This window comes from Apteryx rowi, unplaced genomic scaffold (genome assembly GCF_003343035.1).
Source record: "Apteryx rowi isolate R43461 unplaced genomic scaffold, aptRow1 scaffold_216, whole genome shotgun sequence".
NCBI lineage: Eukaryota > Metazoa > Chordata > Aves > Apterygiformes > Apterygidae > Apteryx > Apteryx rowi.
Window position 1 is genome coordinate 740328 of NW_020448486.1, and position 21208 is coordinate 761535.

Sequence of the window (21208 nt, forward strand, 5' to 3'; positions counted from 1 at the left end):
ATATCAAAACCAAACTAGAGGACAAACACTTGAGGAAGGAGTGTAGCGAGGGACCTTTTGGAAGAAGGCCCATTTGTTTTTCTGCTTCATCTGGTTATGACTGAAATTGTGATCTCTCGTTACAGAAGCCTGTGATGATTGTTCTCTCCCTCTCTAAACTGGTGTAAATTATTCCATCCCCACTTCTGCCTCCTCCCCTCCCCATGCTGGCAAGTTGTGTTGCCACCACTTCATGCCACGGTGCCCCTCAGGTGTGCTGGAACAGCCACTTGCGGTTCTGTGCTGTGCACTAAGTCAGCAGGCTGACAAAAAGGAAAAATGATTTTATTTTTGCTTCTGAGATTTATTTGTTAAAGCTGGATCGGTTCCCTGATCTGATCTGTGGTGCTGCCTCAACCTGTTCTGCCGGCACAGTTATGAGGGAGGAGGGGGCATAATGTGCTACAGCTTAGGAGTGGGAATGAATAGCACGAATAGCAGGGAGAAATTTCTTCATCTGGTATCTTCACTCAGCTCTTCATAATATGAAACTATAGTCTCTGAATTTTTAGTTTGTGGATACTAAATGTTGATATGGCCCAACAAATAGAGCTTTTATAGTCTCCAGGTTTGATACAGATGTGCATCTGTGTAGCTGTATATCTTACATGTGCATATGGGAAAAATGTTTAGTTTAAAATCCTGCTGCTCTTGCAGAACATGTAAAACAGAGTTCTGCGATTTCTCAGAAAAATGCTTCAGTGGACATGATTTCAAGTTACTTGTAGTTGAGAAGACTTCTGTCAGAGAAAGCAAAAATAATCTTGAAATCTACAGAGCATTCAAATGCATGTCATGAGAAGCTGAAAGTTTTCCTAACTGAATCTGGTCATTAAAAAGTTTAGTTTGTGGGGAAGTGTAGGTGGAGATGTTAATATTTCTTTCATTACTCAGCTAGAAATTTAAAAACAATGTAAATAGTTTGCTCTGTCCTAAGATTTCCTATGCTAAGTTTCAGTCCAGAATCACTTTCAATGTCACACAGATCTTACAAAACAAGTTGTATGTGGAAGGCAAATTTGTCTACCTCTAGGCAGACCAGGTGTGCTGACCCCAAGCTTTGCAAATTATGATTTTTGTTTTCCTTGGGAGGTTTTACATAGCTTTATACAGCCTTATGTCATCAGAGATGGTATATGTCCGTATTTCTTTTCACATGGCACTCTTCTGAATCTCACCCACATACTGCCAATTGACCTCATGACAAATCATTGTATTTTGATTTGATTCTACAGATGTCGTAGAAAGAACTTGAAAAGTCAAGGAAAAGGCAATTCTTGGCTTGCTGGCATTGTTGTATCTCTGGAAAACTTCTGGCTAAAACTCAGTGAAGTGCAAAGCCTGTGTGGAAGTTTCTTGCTGTATGTTGAAATGCTGTTGCAGTATTGAAGGATAATCTTGCTTTCTGCTACAGTCACTTTGTGAGCAGCTGTGCTAAGATTTTAAGTTGGTTTTGTGTTGTGTAAATGCATAGTACTTCATCTCTGCCCAGTGTAGGCTTCAAATAAGTTTTTTGAAATCTCACAGAATCACAGAATGGTTGAGGTTGGAAGGGACCTCTGGAGATCATCTAGTCCAACCTCCCTGCTCAAGCAGGGTCACCTAGAGCACGTTGCACAGGATTGCGTCCAGGCGTGTTTTGAATATCTCCAGAGAAGGAGACTCCACAACCTCTCTGGGCAACTTGTTCCAGTGCTCTGTCACCCTCACAGTGAAAGAGTTTTTCCTCATGTTCAGATGGAACTGTCTGTGTTTCAGTTTGTGCCCGTTGCCTCGCGTCCTGTCGTTGGGCACTACTGAAAAGAGTCTGGCCCCATCCTCTTGACACCCTCCCTTCAGATACTTGTACACATTAATAAGATCTCCTCTCAGCCTTCTCTTCTCTAGGCTAAACAGGCCCAGCTCTCTCAGTCTTTCCTCGTAAGAGAGATGCTCCAGTCCCCTAATCATCTTTGTAGCCCTTCGCTGGRCTTGCTCYAGTAGTGCCACATCCCTCTTGTACTGGGGAGCCCAGAACTGGACRCAGCACTCCAGATGTGGCCTCACCAGGGCTGAGTAGAGGGGGAGRATCACCTCCCTCRRCCTGCTGGCAACGCTCTTCCTGATGCACCCCAGGACACCATTGGCCTTCTTGGCCACAAGGRCACATTGCTGCCTCATGCTTAACTTGTTGTCCACCAGCACTCCCAGGTCCTTCTCAGCAGAGCTGCTTTCCAGGAGGTCAGCCCCCAACCYGTACTGGTGCMKGGGGTTATTCCTCCCTAGGTGCAGGACCCTGCACTTGCCTTTGTTGAACTTCAGGAGGTTCCTCTCCGCCCACCTCTCCAGCCTGTCCAGGTCTCTCTGAATGGCAGCACAGCCCTCTGGTGTATTGGCCACTCCTCCCAGTTTTGTATCGTCAGCAAACTTGCTGAGGGTGCACTCTGTCCCTTCCTCCAGGTCATTGATGAAGAAGTTGAACAAGACTGGACCCAGTACTGACCCCTGGGGGACACCGCTAGCTACGGGCTGCCAACTAGACTCTGCGCCACTGAGCACGACCCTCTGAGCTCTGCCATTCAGCCAGTTCTCAAGCCACCTCACTGTCCACTCATCTAGCCCACACTTCCTGAGCTTGTCTATGAGSATGTTATGGGAGACAGTGTCAAAAGCCTTGCTGAAGTCAAGGTAGACAACATCCACTGCTCTCCCCTCATCTACCCAGCCAGTCATTCCATCAGAGAAGGCTATCAGATTGGTTAAGCATGATTTCCCCTTGGTGAAGCCATGCTGACTCCTCCTGATCACCTTCTTGTCCTCCACATGCTTGGAGATGGCCTCCAGGATGAGCTGCTCCATCACCTTTCCAGGGATGCAGATGAGGCTGACTGGCCTGTAGTTCCCTGGGTCCTCCTTCTTGCCCGTTTTGGGGTGACATTGGCTTTCTTCCAGTCCTCAGGCACCTCTCCTGTTCTCCATGACCTTTCAAAGATGATGGAGAGTGGCTTAGCAATAACGTCCGCCAGCTCCCTCAGCACTCGTGGGTGCATCCCATCGGGGCCCATGGATTTGTGGGTGACGTTTGCTTAAATGATCTCTAACCCGATCCTCCTCGATCAAGGGAAAGTCCTCCTTTCTCCAGACTTTCTCTCTTGCCTCCAGGGTCTGGGGTTCCTGAGGGCTGGCCTGAGCAGTAAAGACTGAAGCAAAGAAGGCATTCAGTAACTCTGCCTTCTCTGCATCCTTCCTCACCAGGGCACCCGCCCCATTCAGCAGTGGGCCCCCATTTTCCCTAGTCTTTCTCTTGCTACTGATGTATTTGAAGAAGCCCGTCTTCTTGTCCTTGACATCTCTTGCCAGGGATCTCTTTTTATGTGATGTAAGTTACATGATTTGGAACTGTAAGATTCAATTTATATCCTTCTGTAGTGAAACCATCTCTTCACCTGTATACCAACATACAAAACAAGGAAAGCATGGAACTTGTGATAAATTTTAGAGAAATTAGGAATGGTCCATGGTATAATTTTTATAAGCCACAATTTACCAGGTCTAAATTTTCCAGCTAGGTCATAGCCTTGCAAAAGTATGCATTGCTGGAAATATTATGTGACCAATACTTTAAATGTGAGCCAAAGGATTTCTAGCAGGCTTTATTTTAGGTATTTGAAAAAGAAAAGGAGACTTTAATGCCTTTGGAGATTTTATTGTCACTGGATGAGAAGTAAATAGGTAAAGAACATCTCTGCAATTCTGATGTAAATACACTTCTTTTCAATATTAATTATTCCTTCCAAACTGTGTAGATTGTTCCCTTTTATGTAATGGATGGGACAAATGAAACATTGTCCATAGTTGATGCTTTTTTGTTTTCCAACCTCATGTCAGGTCAACTTGCAGGTGAGAAAACTAGAAAGAACTGAAAATCCACAGGATCCCCCTCCACCCCCCTTACTTCCCTGTGATGCTGAAATCATGCAACCATTCTCCACTACATATACCCAAAGTTTCAACCACTTCATGACTCTTACACAGTGGCCAGAGTTAGGCAATCTTTTCTGGCAACTGTAGTTAAGTGAGTCAGTGAAGCAAGAAGATGAGTACGGTAATGGTCATAATGCTAATATTTTGCAGTTATAACAGTATCTTCCATTTGTGTGCTTTTAAACCTGAATAAAGCAAGCCGTATAAGCCCTGCTGAAATAGATGAGCTGTCACTGTTGTTCCGCAGGTAAACAACAATAATGAGGACAGTGCTTTTCCAAGCATGCGTCCTTCCAGACATCAGTACCTGCTCTCCAGGTGTTGAAGTAGCCCAGTTTTAAGAAGTGATAAGCTGTTTCTACAGCTTCCTGTTGGAATAATTGCAGACAGTGTTTCTCTTTAGCACTTGATAGTTGTTTGCTCTCTTACAAAGGTTTATAGCACTAATGCGAGAGAAGTTAACCAGCATCCCAAGAAATCTGTATTGATGAGTAAAGATTTCTATTACTCTGTTGATAATTCTTGCATGTAAAAGGAAAATAACTTCCATTCACTTTCAGGTCCTCCTGCCCTCTGCACCGTAATCTTTTGTTAACTAATGTGTTTTAGCTAGAAAACTATATTGCCCAGTAGAGAAATGTAATCGATTCCTACAAATCCTAGTTAAAAAAATCTTACTAACCAGATAGTGTTGTTGCTTTGTTAGTATAGCTGTATTTACCAAGTGGGTGTGTCTGGGTCCCCATCCCTTAAAAATAATAATTATTATAACAACAACTTAATAATCATTAAAAATTATAGTTTAAAACATACAAAGGGTACACTGTCTATATAAGGGCTGTAATACATTAACACCCCAGCTGTAGGATTAAAATTAGTGTCTACACTGCAGAACATAAAAATGAGGAAGAGTGGGAATCTTTCTTTGATAGCTAATTTTGAAATTTGGGGTCAGTATATACAAAAAGGTCAGTACATGTGACACTGAAAAATACATGTGGTATGGCAGATTGCAGGGGGAGGAGAAAACAGGGATGGGAGAAGGGAGAGTTACGAATTCAGATTAAACAAGTGTAGGATGATAATAAATGCTCTTTTGGTGTCTAATTCCAAATCAGATGGTATCACATTTGCTTGCCCTACAGGAACATAAATCTTTGGCTCTGCTGTAGGTAAATAACTCTTTACAGTTTAAAAATTTAATTCTTTGTACACCCTAGATGTGCAGTGTATGATTTTCAGCGTTGATTTGGCTGGCAACCTGGAAAGCATTAGCCTTTCTAGAGAAAGCCAGCTCTCCCTACCGTCTTGTTCTGCTACCTCTCAATCGCTTCTTCAACTTTGAGGCTTCCTCTTGGGCATCCTGTCTCTTCATATCAGGTCAAGCTGAGACGAGACTGTTCCCCTGAACCAAAATGCTTTTTTGTGCCTTTGCAATTACCTGCTTGGTTTAACACTATATCAAATTATATATATATTTAGATATATATAGTTACAATTCGCTATGTGCTTAAAGAATGTCTTTTGGTCAGGAAAGGCAGGTTTGTGGTGAATTAGACTTCCATACAAATAAAAATATTCCCAAATGTAGTTCTGCGTGTGGAATATTTTTATCATATTTTGTGGGACTGCGATTAAGAGAACATATTTACAACTGGTTTAAAAAAAGAACAGCGAAATAAGGCTCACACCTGTTGCCATTTCAGAATGAAAATTAGTGACAGTTACACACCCAAATGGTGTCAGGTACAGGTTGTAGCTATCACCTCTTCTCCACGAAAATTCCCTTGAGTATTTTTCCCTTTTTCTGCTGGAAATGCAATTCCTTTGCGGAGTCAGCACCGCCTACTACCTGGTAGACCATGCAGACAGTGCGAGGCAAAGGCAGGGGCTGAAGTGGGGCCCTTGGCTTAGTTAAGCACTCAGTGGGCTTTTCCACCAGCTGCCAAAGGCAGAGCTTTCCCCAACTGCTGCCAAGTCCTCAGAGGTGTTTGGGCAGGTCGCTGTACTGCACACGCAACCCGGGAGCTTTGTTTCAGGTACACGTGAATACAGCAGTCGGTTGTCGCATTATCTTTTTTCAGAGTCAGGACCTGGAGCCAACCTCAACAGCCCCCTGCGAACACGGCCAGAGTTACATTAAGCCATAATGCAGGCAGCCTTGAGTTCTGTATTTTTCTGTAGGGGACTCAGGCTTTTGTTTTATTTTTGATCTCTAAATTTAAAAATTACTTTTTTACACTAGGCTTCTACTTTTCCTAAGCTTTAATAGGGTATTTTTAACAATCAGAAAAAGATGTAAACACAGAAATTCACTCCTATTTTGTGTAGTTTTGTAACTTAAAATTTGTGCGTATACAGTTTTATTGTAGCTTATATATTACATTTTCATTTCTTACTGTTCAGCATTGCTTCCACTTATAGGCATACTGGATAATTATTCTTAACATGTTGGATAATAATGTTTTGTTTAAACCATAGCCTTGAAAAGTAATGAATAGTTACAGTATTACAGTTTTGAAATTTTTTTCTAGGAAAAATAGTTGAGAATTTTTCAAAAAAACGATTTTCTGTCAGATCATCTTACAAAAAATGAAAACTTTCCTGCGAAAAGCTCATCACAACCAGTTGAAAAATTGTGAAATTGCTGAAATGCTATGTTTTGAAACAATGTAATTTTCCTACTCTAAAACCACTTGTTTAGAAATTCCATTTTAGTTATGATTTTTAACTTATTTTTAAATTGGAAAAACAAAATGCTTAACTTTATCCAAATGGGATTAATTTACTGTGTTTTTTTTATTTATTGTATTTTTGTTTTGTTGATATTTTCACACTTCTTGCTATGATGGAAGTCAGCAAAGGTTTTTGAAACATGGCTGGGCTTTAAAGCACATTTTATTAAAAATACAGGCATTTTGTCTCCTGTTCATGAGAATGCAGTTCAGAGGCTTTATCTGGATTAGTTTTACAATGCTTCAATATTTAATTTAGGCTCTTTTGATGCTCCAACTTAGGGGTACATGAGTACATAGTGTCATATGATTCAACATCACCATTGTCTGGCACTACCTGGCAGCGGAGATAACTCCACAAACAATGTGTCACGTGACGACTGATAATGCCTAAAAATGTGTGGCCTGGATTTTATGCAAAATCTCATTTTTATGTGGCAGTTCTCCATGTCTTTTATTACATGTCCCGTAGGAGAGAACACTCTTGAAACAACCTTCAAGTCTTCACCTCGTGATTCCTGAACGTTTTGTTCTGGGTATGGGGATCAAGTCAGGCTGCAGGAGGGGTCTGGCAGCCTGGTTTGAGACCCTCAACACAAACAGATTCTACTTGGTGGAGAGCCTCAGAGGGAAAAATTCAACTGCTGAGATGCTGACAGTATGCCAAAAACACAAATACTAGCCCTATTGCTTGTTATTAAGAAGGATAAGCAATAGCAGCTGATATTTAAATGGCTCATTCCTGTAGGCCAAGTGTTTGGTTTGGTGTTGTGATGCAGTAATTCCCAGATGGTCCAGTCAGGATCAGAGCTTTACTGTGTACGGGATGCTCAGCGGGCCCATACAAAAAGTGGTCCCTCCCCTAACGCTTACTCAATTCAATATAGTCAAGTCTCAATTAGAGAGGGACTGTGTGACAGGAAGCAGAGGATGAGAAAACAAATGTAACAATATGAAATACTATCAACAGGAAACTGCACTTTTTAAAGACAAAAGGTATCCTGTTATCTTGGCTGTGGTGTTGTATCTCCTGCTGGCCCAGAAGGGGTGATGCCTAAGGAAAATCCAAATGCTTGGGAAGTGGCGCTTCTTTAGCTGCTACTCTCCCTTCCAGTCTGTGCTGAATCAAGTCAGAGTCAGTAACACCAGTGTGGCGGTAGGAGAACAATGTGCTATTGCTGATATTCTTTTGGATAAGGCACACAACCAGAATCTTAACCACAGAATATTAAATCACCTCTTCTGGCATGAATAGATAGGTTTACTAAGGGATTTAATCCAGTTCTAATTTACATGATTATCTTTTGTCTCTCTAAACTCTTCCTGTAGTTTTGATTAGACGTGGTGCTTTTTCTTCCCCTTCTTGAATATTTGAAATAATGAGCAGAAACTATGCCTGACTGATGTTTGAAGAGATTCTGTCTGTAAGGACTGTTTGGTTTTTGTAGGAGGAAGAGGAAATCAGAATCAAGTATACCATGCACTTTGTTGTTCAGTATTTGATTAGAGTTATTATCTTAAATCCAGTGTAATCACTGATTTATGGTAAACCGTGTTATAACACTGACCATTTTATTAACACCTTTAAATGAAACAGTGTTCCATGTGCATGAGAAATAAAATAAAGGCTATCATCTGTACAGGATAATTGTGCTAAAGATGCTGTAGCAGAGATTTTCTCTTTTAGGACACTTTCCATTAGCACACACAATATTTGAAATCTTTGTATGCACCAGAAGATAACCAAAGTGATGAAGGAAATGAGAGATTCTCTATGTATGTCCTAAGATTATCCAATTAAATGCAAAAAAAAAAAAAAACCAACACCCAACCCAAAGCAGTATATGGTGGATTTAACATTCTTTTCCGTCCATTGTGTGTTGCAGGTTCTGATCCTGCTAAAAATGATCCCTTGAAATTATGGGAAGTTGTAAATGTGATTATAAAAATATTTCAGTGTTTGTGTTTGATCCTTGTTTGGTGTTAAGTGTAGATAGTTTAAAAAAAGGAACATGGAATTTGCGTAAATGGTTGAAGGAAATCAAGGTGGTGGAATAGTGCCAGTGTGCTCAGGTGTTTTCTCTACCTGCTTTACAGCATGAATTGAAGCTCTTTGATATCAATGGAAAGATGGTTTTTTGAGTGAATTTTGGATAATGGCCAAACTTACTGTTTCTTTAAAAGTAATTTATAAACCTAAATAGGAAAAATGGGATTTCTAATTTGAAAATTTCAATGGGAACATGTAAGGTGTAAAAAAAATCTTTTATTTTTTATTTTCAAACTGGAAAAATTGTTGACATCCACACTTTCAGATATATATTTTTTTAATTGGCAATTTCTGATCTAAAAATTCCAAGCCTGTCTGGGAAGAATGTTCTCTCTCAGTAATGCTCATATTTCATTTGTAGAATTACACTAGTGTTGCCACAGACGAGCATTTTTCCCCCTAATCTCTTAACTACCAGAAATACAGAGAAGAGCAAGGTGTGAGAAAGGAAGTGGAAAAGAGGTAATATCAGAACATTTCCTCCTGATCTTTGTTTTCTTCACCTTCTACATTTTCCTCCTGCTGTTGCTTCATCTCCCAATGATCTCCCGTCAATTCATCTCTTGTCTGCATTCCTTTCAGCTGAGACAGTCCCTCCTGAAATAGGGCGTGAGATGGTGGCCACCCAGCACGGGGTCAAAATGTGGGGAGAATCAACGGGAAATCTTCCTTTGTATRTGGATTGTATCTGCAGCCTAAACTACTTAGATTTACTGCTTCTCCTCCTGTGCACAGGAGTTTCTCCAAGAGGCAGAGACCACAGCACCACCATGTTCTCCTCTGGCTTCCTGAGGGAGAAGCTTTACTGCAGTACTTTGCCTCTCCCCTACTGTGCTGCAGCTGATAACTACTCTGCTCCCGGCTGTATCGTCTTGGCCTACATGAGGTCCTTTAAAGTGTTGTAGACCATGAGTCAGTTTGGGAGAAATTTGATGGGCGAAATTCAAGAGTCCTAAGAGGGCGACTGCTTCTCCTGCGCAGGTCGCAGCATTGGGAGGAAGGAGGTTAAATGACAGAGTGCCCGTGGAGCAAGATGAAGTTTTCAACAGCAATCATGTCCTACCAATACTGGCTCTTCCAGTCTTGGCTGGAGGCATACTTGCTCTTCCAGTCTTGGCTGGAGACCACAGTGGGTTAAGCGGTGGATTGGGGGGAATAAACCCTACGCCGCTCCTATGCGATGGTTGTTTAGGTCAGAATCTGGCCGTGGCGTGCTGATTGCTGCCTCCCGAGTTCAGTTTCTATAAGGGGAAATAGGATTGCTTTGTTCTGTTCGGTCACTTTAGAAATCACGAGAGCCAAGTTAATTCAGCAGTTGTTGCAGAGGATTTAAAAAGAAATGCGAAATTAATTCAGATCTCAATGAAAAAAAGCTTTAAAATATAAAAATTTATTGTGTAAAATATTCAAACTTAATTTATCTGAAAATGAGCCTCCCCTTTAGTTACTGACCAAGACCTGATTTTACATTTTTGCACTTGATGACATTGGTTGCACAGAAAACCCAGAATCAGACTCCGAGCTTGCAAGATGAGTAAAAATAAAACAAGGAAACAGAATATTTTCCTTCTCCTCCTTCAGTTTTGCAAATCATATATTTTGGTGATTATAAATAGCTAAATCAACAAACTTTTACTGACTGGGGATGTTAAGAACACTTTCATTATTGACTTTCAGTACTGTTTAAATTCCTTAGTGCTAAAAATTAGAATTCCCTTTAGAAAAGCTTGTAGGTTTTAGTAGACTTAGTTGGACTCCCCAGTAATAAGTAGTTAATAGGTAGAATGTGGTGACTCCAGCAAAACAAGATAATCAATTCCATCTGCTTGCTAATTAATCATCCTTAATATGCAAAGTCAGGGCTATCATGAATTTGCACAGTGAGTATATACTTTGAAAAGGAGAATAATAGTTTATTACTTCACTTTCAGTCGATTGCATACATGATTCTGACTTCTCTTTCCCCCCCCCTCACACAGCAAAGCTGAGAAGAGCCCCCAATTTCGTTAGCTAATCTGTCCATATGATGCACTGTTTAATCAGGCTGCAAGGACACCACATATCCCAGTTTTTTTTAACCAATTTTGCTTTTTCTTGTCAGAAAAGGAATAGTTAAATGAGATGAATAGCGCACTCTGTTTGGGACTTCAGTTTTCCAAAATAAAATATGTGAGGGAAAGGTCTCATTCAGTTTTGGCATCACTTTGTTAAGTCAGTTTAAGCCAAGAAAGATTGTTATTCCACACTGTTTGCCGATAGTAGAAAGTTTACATATTGAATTGGATTTCTTTTCCCCTCAGAGAAAAGAGAAAATCGCTATGAATTTAAGGGACAAACCTCTCATTTGCTTTGCAGAAGAGATTGTTCTGTTAGCAACTCATCAAGGAGGGGGGAGAGAAAAAAAAAAGATAAACAGGATTAACTGTTTACTTTAAGAGAGCAGAAGTCTGGTTGTTTTTCAGGAGAAGAACACAATGTACTGTTGTATCTGGTTTCCAGCGTGGTGTTTATCATAATGCGGCGTGCGGCGGTTGGTGGAGGGCCGGGAAGGCAGCCCGCCCCCTCGCAGCGCCCGCCGGGCGCGTCGCTCCCCGCTCCCCGCGCGGCCGCCGGCCAGCGCCCGAGCCCGAGCCCGAGCGCGAGCCGCGGCGAGCCGCCGAGCCCTGCAGCCTGACGCGAGCTGACACTGACCCGCAGAGCAATAACAGCGGCCGTTTCCTAGAATTCTCCATGGGCTGCTGAGAACTGCTACCATAACTCTCGTAAACATGCGGCGTGCGCGCACCGACCCGCTGCCGCTCCCTCCGTTAGAAACGCACCTATGAAACACAGCCAAGAAAGAAAAACAGCGGGGGGGAACGCAGAAACAGCAGACCCTCCAAGGAAGAACAGAAAGTTGCCTTTCTGCCGGAGAAGGATCCCCAGCAAGCTTTCACTTCTGCTTTTCTTCTTTGCTCTTTGTTCTGCTGTTTGGTGGGGGGGGGGGGTTGTTTTTTTTTTTTTACTATTTCAGTGAGGTGATGTGACATGGAAACAGCAGAACATCTTATTCAATACAGCAGCTCCCTAAGAAATCCTGCAGTGTTACARTATTTCATTTACCTTGCACATACACTGAAGAAGCACATGTGTAATGCTATACTGTCAGGAATGCATTTTAGGATGTTCTGTGCCTTCCAAAATGAGCAGTTCTTTTTTTTTTAGTGCTCACTTCATGTTTTTTTTTTTAAATAAAATCTTTTAGGAGCCCATTCATAGTCCATGTGGTTTAGAAGTAAATCTAGTGAATCCACAAATACTATGTTCTTGAAAGATAAGCAACACCACTACTGCTGCTGCAGTGTTCTTGCTTCATTCCAGATGCTGTCATTCTGTGGAGTGCTAGCCATGGAGGAGTTCAGACTTCTCTGAATCCTGTAGCTCAGAAGGAATAGGTTGCTACTGCAAGCCCACTATATATATGTATGTAGCCTCCTCCCCCAACTTAAATGGCATCCAGCGTATAGAATAGACTTTTTGGACCTGTCCTCCTAGTTATCATCATATTATTCAGCTATTGTTTTCAGATCACCCTTTGAAGACAAGGCTTTTATTTTGCTTTTTATGTATAAGGAGATGAGGCGTGAAGAAAACATATCACAGCAAACATGATGTGAAATGTTGCCAGAACCAGCAGTTTAATGCTGATTTTCTTAGAAAGGAGGGTGCTGAGCACCTTGCAAAGAGAAGATCTTTTGGCAGTACCTCACCGACTGTTGGAATTCTTGGATGCCAAAACAGTAATTAAAAAGTCTTAAGACAATAAAAATAAACAAAGAACCCCTCCTCAGATTCATAGATAAGTACTTTAAGTGGCTGGATGGTAATTGCATGTTATATTTGGAACAGGATTTTTCTATTGGACATCATCCATAACAGAGACTTGCAGTTTTCGACTGAGTCTTTAATTTTCTTAAATGTACACTTTTCCCCTTGCTTAGGAAATCATGAGGTACAGAAAAATCTTATTTTCTCTGAATCTTGTAATGAAATAAGCAAGTGATTGCAATGGGATTCTGTGATGAAGTGATGGTGCTGGGGACACTGAGGAACCTGAGGAGCATGAGCAGCATCCTTGCTACCAGCATAGTGAGTCTGAAACGAGCTGGGATGATCTAATGTACTTGCTTTTTCTGTTACCACCCAAAATCTTTTTCTGTTTATGTAACAAACTGAATGGAGTATATCTTAGAAAAATGAACATAAATTACRTGCAGTTTCAGCACAGTAAGGGGAAGATGTGTAGGTAATTGGTGGGGAAGGGGGCCTTCCTGGTTTGTTGAGGCTGAACCTTATCCAGGCTTTTAGCCAGTATTTAGGAAGTTATTTTCCTTAATTTTCTGTATCTCCCAGACCAACTATTACTATAAATTTTTGTTTATATGGTATAATTATTTTCAGTGAAAACTATTAATATAGAAAAATTTTAATATTCCTTTAGGAATATGAGATAACTGAAGCAATCAGATGATAGCGAAAATATTTGTCAAAAGCAGCTCTGTAACTGTATGAAATTATAGCTTTGGCTCCATATTGTGTTTGGGTGGACAACAGGAATGTCCTTTTATCATTGTAAATGTTTTGTTTACTTTTGCGTAAAATTTTGCATGCAAATAAAATATACACATCAGCAATTTAATGTTTGGAAAATGCGCTTAGAGACAGTGTGGGCTGGGGAGTTTAAACAGTTCATTTAGTGCCATATAAAAACTTCATAGAAAAAATGTTTTGTGCAGAAAAGTTGTCAAGTCTGAAGCCATTGGTTTCATTGCAAGTATCAAAAGTTCTCTGTTTTTGTGCTACACCCATTCCCTCGAAGTTATATTTGCTTCCCACCCCGCAGTCAGTGTTTGACATTTTGAGTAGGAAAATTTAAAATGCTCCTGAGCTCCACACAGTACGTGCATGTTCTGCATTCAAAAGGCAGTCATGCTGATATGCTTGGCCCATACAGGTCTCTTCCTATGCACAACAGCAGTTTCCCACATAAGTATTGCTTCTTTAAGTCATAGGCAGAAAGTAGTAGGTGGAAGAATTAACCTGAATGAAGAAATGGAAAAAGCAATCATCAGTGGGAGACTGATGAAAGATCTCGTGGAAGTTGCATTCGATTTTCCAGTTTGTGCTGAAGTAATTGACTATTCAAGGAAGTGAATAAAAATAATCTAAAGTTATTTTATAACCCCCTCACTCTTTTTCATTTTTAATGTAGGTATAAAAATGTAATTAACAACTAGGAAAATAGAAAATTATGGATTTGGCATAGTTACTGTAGTGAGTTATTTGCAAAATGTGTTATATAAATACTCTGTAATGCATATGTTAAGAAGTGCCTGCAAAAATTATTCTTTTCCTGAGACTGGGGAGGCCTCTCTTACATATTTGCTATTTCAGATGCTGAGATAAGACTTGCTTATTTCCCTGGTGATATTCCTGTCACATGTGCAGCTTCCRCCAATACTTTTGTAAGACAGACTGGCTCTAGCTGGAGAGAACTTGCAGATCTGATGTTGACTGTGTGCTCTGTTCCCTCTCTACCAGGGTCAGCATTCTTGAACTGTCTTCCCCTTTTTTTTTCCTTCTGGGTGCTCCCATAGTTGTCTAATGAAAGTGTACATGATCATAAACTCTACTTTTAAGTGATTTTAAACCTTCTGTTCTCAAGGCAAATGATTACCATTTTGATCATCTCAGTACTTTAAACCAGAGCAGCAGTTTGGGTGCTCAAGGTGTCTGTGCTTGGAGGGAGCTGTGATTAGGACTCTGCTTTGAGCTGGATGTCCCCCTTCTATAAACTGGAAGCAGTGGTCCTCTTGTTCTCCTTGCTACCTGTGTACTTCGGTGACCTAAGTATTAAAAGCGCTAGTCAATGACATTGTGTCATTAATTTTTATTTCTATCATTCAAGTTGTAGTTATTGAAGCTCTGTAGGGCTTCTCTGGCTATTTCCTGACAGCAAATGGCATGGATTTTAGAACAGAGTRGTCTGAAACTTGAGGGGAAAAAGAAGATGGCAGCAGGGACGTACTGTTGGAAACAGGAAACATGAAATGGAGACGTGAAACATTTTGTGAGCCAATGAATATGGTGCCTTTTACAGGAAAATCCTTATGGTGTTACGGGTCAACAAAAAAGTAGATAGTTGCCCCTTTGTGTGCTCTGAGCTTTGATTTTTCAGCAGAAATACAGGTATGCTGAATGCAAGGTCTGCGTAAGGTAGTGTTACGTTAAACCCTGGCAGGGTGGTGTCCTACAGGTTACAATTTGAATCCAAGCCATGTTAGCAGGAGTTAATCAGCTCCACCTTGAGACTTGACCAGACAAGTTGCTGAATTGGAATTGTGTAGGTAGAGTGTTGTGCCTCTGGTGATTAAGGGAGAGGGGAGTTTTGTTTGTGTGTGTTTATGTATGTGTGCTTTATGCCTCTACTAGAACCGCGCCTCAGAGAGATAAGAAGTCCTTCTGACAAACAAAGGAGCCACAGCTGCCTCTTGGATGGTTCAGATAAAGAAGGAACAAATATCAGAGTTAATGTAATTCAGCTAGTTTGCAGGCATTTCCCTGATTGCGCCTTTTCTMTCCCTTCCAAAGAAACAGTAACTAGTGAAGTCCCTTCCGAGCACTGTGAAGGATGTTGCATTCGTCTGTTTGTCTGTCTTGCTTACACCGTCTTGCTTACACTGTACTGGACATCTTAACTATGAAGGTGTGAAAGCTGGTGTGGTCCACATGGTTGTCCTCCTCTCCTAGGGTAGAACAATTATTTGTTAGTTAAGATTTTTAAAGACAAATCTCTGCTGCTTGTTTTCACAAGAGACAGTAAAGGCCATCACAGTTCTGGCTTCCCTGCGTTCATCATCTCTTCCTCACCCAGGTGTTCCTTTGCTTATTCCTTCCCACTGGCCATTGAGGAAGCTGGAAAGTGACTGTTGACATAGGCATAAACTGAAAATTTTTCCCATTCTTACTTCTCCAGAAAGTCAGCTGCCTGACAGGGCAGCAGCTGTGGATCTGTATGATTTTTCATGCATAATAAAAGTAATAGTAAAAGAAAGTTCTACTCTTTCCCCATAAGGAGTGACTAACTAGGAGAAGGGCATGGCAGTGTAATCCTGTAATCCTCTCCAGATTTCCACTGGGAAACATTTTGTCCTAAATATCAGCACAGTCATAGAAATAATGCAGAGTAATCAGCCTCATCTTTCCCCTCCCCCCATCCTTGCTCCTGGCTATTAGCAAATTAACAAAATCTTCCCAAGCTTTAGCATGAGACTTACTGTGTCATTACTTAAAAGAAAGAAAGAAAGGCTAATCTCTGCCTCACTTCTTATCATTCTCTATCCTCGCCCCCTTTGTTATTACCAGTGAGTCACACTTCACCCTTTTCTTACTCTGCATCTGCCACAGGCACTCCTCTCCTGGCCTTCACGCCACCCCTTGGTCCTGAAATGAATTCTCCATTCCTTTGCATGAGGAACTGCTGTTTCCAAAGCCATCTTTATAATTCAGTTCTTATGCAGGGCTACACATCTTGTTGTCCAAAAAAGAAAGATGGTCCTTATTTCCTCCCTACCACAAACAGCACTGATAAAAACAGTGATGTTCCCCTTCTCTTGTCGAATAGTTCAGTAGTATGCATACTGGCAAGCCAGTAATGAAGGCTGGTTTTAGCTGATTAACTTATTCAGTACAAATGCTGCATTTTATAGAAAAATGTTTTGCCATAGATGTGCACACAAATAATAAATGCTGACTTGAAGGAAGGGGGGTTCAAGAGAGCTGGTTAATATTCAAACATCACTTCCTCCAGGCTCTAGAGCGGTGCATCCCTATGAGTAGGAAGTCAAGCAAAGGAGGTAGGAGACCTGCATGGATGAGCAAGGAGCTCCTGGCAAAACTCAACCAGAAGAAGGAAGTCTACAGAAAGTGGAAAGGGGGACAGGCCACTTGGGAGGAATATAGGAACGATGTCAGAGTATGCAGGGATGCGACGAGGAAGGCTAAGGCCCATTTGGAATTAAATCTGGCAAGAGATGTCAAGGACAAGAAGACGGGCTTCTTCAAATACATCAGTAGCAAGAGAAAGACTAGGGAAAATGGGGGCCCACTGCTGAATGGGGCGGGTGCCCTGGTGAGGAAGGATGCAGAGAAGGCAGAGTTACTGAATGCCTTCTTTGCTTCAGTCTTTACTGCTCAGGCCAGCCCTCAGGAACCCCAGACCCTGGAGGCAAGAGAGAAAGTCTGGAGAAAGGAGGACTTTCCCTTGATCGAGGAGGATCGGGTTAGAGATCATTTAAGCAAACTTGACACCCACAAATCCATGGGCCCCGATGGGATGCACCCACGAGTGCTGAGGGAGCTGGCGGACGTTATTGCTAAGCCACTCTCCATCATCTTTGAAAGGTCATGGAGAACAGGAGAGGTGCCTGAGGACTGGAAGAAAGCCAATGTCACCCAAAACGGGCAAGAAGGAGGACCCAGGGAACTACAGGCCAGTCAGCCTCATCTGCATCCCTGGAAAGGTGATGGAGCAGCTCATCCTGGAGGCCATCTCCAAGCATGTGGAGGACAAGAAGGTGATCAGGAGGAGTCAGCATGGCTTCACCAAGGGGAAATCATGCTTAACCAATCTGATAGCCTTCTCTGATGGAATGACTGGCTGGGTAGATGAGGGGAGAGCAGTGGATGTTGTCTACCTTGACTTCAGCAAGGCTTTTGACACTGTCTCCCATAACATSCTCATAGACAAGCTCAGGAAGTGTGGGCTAGATGAGTGGACAGTGAGGTGGCTTGAGAACTGGCTGAATGGCAGAGCTCAGAGGGTCGTGCTCAGTGGCGCAGAGTCTAGTTGGCAGCCCGTAGCTAGCGGTGTCCCCCAGGGGTCAGTACTGGGTCCAGTCTTGTTCAACTTCTTCATCAATGACCTGGAGGAAGGGACAGAGTGCACCCTCAGCAAGTTTGCTGACGATACAAAACTGGGAGGAGTGGCCAATACACCAGAGGGCTGTGCTGCCATTCAGAGAGACCTGGACAGGCTGGAGAGGTGGGCGGAGAGGAACCTCCTGAAGTTCAACAAAGGCAAGTGCAGGGTCCTGCACCTAGGGAGGAATAACCCCCGGCACCAGTACGGGTTGGGGGCTGACCTCCTGGAAAGCAGCTCTGCTGAGAAGGACCTGGGAGTGCTGGTGGACAACAAGTTAAGCATGAGGCAGCAATGTGTCCTTGTGGCCAAGAAGGCCAATGGTATCCTGGGGTGCATCAGGAAGAGCGTTGCCAGCAGGCTGAGGGAGGTGATCCTCCCCCTCTACTCAGCCCTGGTGAGGCCACATCTGGAGTGCTGTGTCCAGTTCTGGGCTCCCCAGTACAAGAGGGATGTGGCACTACTGGAGCAAGTCCAGCGAAGGGCTACAAAGATGATTAGGGGACTGGAGCATCTCTCTTACGAGGAAAGACTGAGAGAGCTGGGCCTGTTTAGCCTAGAGAAGAGAAGGCTGAGAGGAGATCTTATTAATGTGTACAAGTATCTGAAGGGAGGGTGTCAAGAGGATGGGGCCAGACTCTTTTCAGTAGTGCCCAACGACAGGATGCGAGGCAACGGGCACAAACTGAAACACAGACAGTTCCATCTGAACATGAGGAAAAACTCTTTCACTGTGAGGGTGACAGAGCACTGGAACAGGTTGCCCAGAGAGGTTGTGGAGTCTCCTTCTCTGGAGATATTCAAAACACGCCTGGATGCAATCCTGTGCAACGTGCTCTAGGTGACCCTGCTTGAGCAGGGGGGTTGGACTAGATGATCTCCAGAGGTCCCTTCCAACCTCAACCATTCTGTGATTTTGTGACTTCCTGGGGGCAAAYACTCTTTTTGGATTTGCAGCTTGTCTCGTAATTTAGATGTGGGTTTTCTTCCTGTAATTAGCTTCAAAGGGGGGGGGGGGAATAGTGTGACAATATGTTGCTTTAATCACTGTTAGACTTGCTGGTAAAACTTAATTTGCAAGAACATTTGCTGCAATATGGGAGCAACACTGTAATGTGAGAAAATAATACAAATCCACTTTTCTGGGAATAAAGTGAAATTAAGGAAGAGAAATTAAGGCCTTGACTCAACAGCCCCTGAAAGCCACTCTGACCTATGTGCCATTGGCAGCGATGCCAACAGCATGTGTGAAATCTGTAAGAATGGAAGCAGTTGCAGAGAACATGAGAATAACCCTCTGAATGCATTGCTGAACTCTGTTGTATAGTTCACCTGATTTCATTGTAGCCATTAAGTAGGAAAATCAGTTTTCACTCATTAAAGTATCTATAGCATTAGCTATTTAACTAGTGTGAGACAGATCAAATGCTGTTAAGAATATTTCAAGTTTTCGTCATTCTTTCATTTGAACTTTTTGTTAAACAGTGTTGAAGCAGGGAACATTTGTTCATAAAGTTCCATTCATAGAATTAGTTTGGGATGTTTCTTATCTTTTAGTCTAAAATTGTGCGTCTGAAGTTTCACTGACGAATTCTGTCTTCCAAGTGAGTGGATATGTTCATTTCATTTTAAATGCATATTGGGGAAACCATAACTACCCTTGATACCTGTAGAGTGAATATAGTATATTGGACGTCTGCTCATATGTATGGTCCTAATAGGGCAAAAGCATTTGGAGCATGGTGCAAGAGGTTCTGCTGCTCTGTGTTTCTCCATTATGCCAATAATCATGAACATGTTACTAGTATAAATGAGATTATTAGTGGTGTAAGGCTCAAATTACACACTTTGCCTCTATTTCTATATTCCAAACAATGGCATRGTCATATGACGACCATTCTCCTGTCATATGACCTGCAATGTTTATGCTGCATACATTAGACAGCTCGAGTGGGAACTTCAGACTTCCAGTCCAGCCTGGAAAATATGTCCTTGCCTATAAGCAGTTCTCCACACCATTTGGATTATACTTCTGTTATCTGATTTGGAACAACACTTCCACAGAGTTTGTTTTCAAGGAGCTGATCTGACAACAACTGGGGTATTTTGGGGCTGTAGTATTATTTTGGTGAGATCAGTTTCATAGCCTAGCTGTTTGTGTTGCCCCAGTGAAGGGATGGAAACATGGAAGTTGCAAACCAGGAAGTTCAGACTTTCATGTCTGACAGCAGCCAGCTCTTTGCTTGGCTTAAAAGGACTGGGAAAATGTACTTTTAGTGACTGATGTCTTCAGCACCAACCAAGTTAATTTTATTTGGGCAATTAACATGTCCCAGAAGACTTAATGTGAGCCTGGTGCCAGCTAGTCTGAGACTTATTTGCATTTGGTTATGTCTCACTAAAGATATGAGAAATTCCAGTGATCAGTTCACAGTTAAGAGGCTGCTGAACACAGTTCAGACATTTGAGACACAAACTCAGTTGGCCCTTGCTTGCTTCAAAATATGAAGGCCTGATTTTTCACAATGAACAATCACTGAATGTTTTGTTAACATAAGCAAAACTGTTTGCTTTTTTTCCCCCTGTTCTCCTCAGTCTGTTTTTTAGAAATGTCCAGAACATATTACCCCTGTTTTTCCAAAGAAAACAATGAGAAATTTCAGTCCAATCAGTTAAAGCTTCACAGAGGTTTTTAAGTGACTGAAGGGTCCTAAGATGGAAAGTGGCAGGCAACCGTAGTTATTCTGCTTCTGGGCCATCTTGTTTGTAACACAACATACTCTTTGTTCTGTTGAGCTGGAGATGATCTTGTGATACTTATCCACAAGGGATCCCCTTGATTGTTTTATACAGGAAATAAAAAGAGTGATAGAGCTGTTGAAGACACAGGTTTGTCACTGACTCTCTGGACTGGGAATGTCACATCCCAGAGCTGAGGGTACATACCTTTTCAGCCTACATGTCACTACAGCTAGAGATACAGGGAAAACATGGGAGCCTTCATTTGTGTTCAGTCCTGCCGCTCCCTGTCCCTCAAAACCAGCACCAGAATGTGAAAAATGAGGGCTCTCAGCTGGTGCCTTTGTAGTTGCTAATGCTGGAAAGGCTTTGAGGTGCATGTGCAGGATACGGCCCTCTTGAGCCTTTAAGCCAGTCAAAGTTAGACAGTTCGTAATGAACAAGGAAACTGTGATTAATGGTCTTCCATGTGCCTAAGCTTCCCTGCTAAGAAAATACATGGTTTTCTTCCAGAGAGGTGCACGAGCTCATTTCATTTTAAATGTGTATTATAAAGAAGTAATAGCTACTGTTGGATGCTTTTGGGATGCATCTAATACATTACATGATGTGCTCCCAAAGCAGTTGGAGTTGGCTTGCTCAGTGAAGAGGTAGTTTTGTCATGCACTTTTAAAATGAACAGAAGTCTGCTGCCTAGTGCATCCCTGAGTTTTAGTCAGAAAC

At 42.1% G+C, this 21208-nt stretch overlaps 1 protein-coding gene across 1 annotated transcript in view; it reads left to right on the plus strand.

Annotated features, from left to right (window-relative positions):
• The window catches only part of SPIDR (scaffold protein involved in DNA repair), a 157560-nt gene that overhangs the window by 108506 nt on the left and 27846 nt on the right, over nucleotides 1–21208 (plus strand). The gene's annotated exons all lie outside the window — the stretch shown is intronic.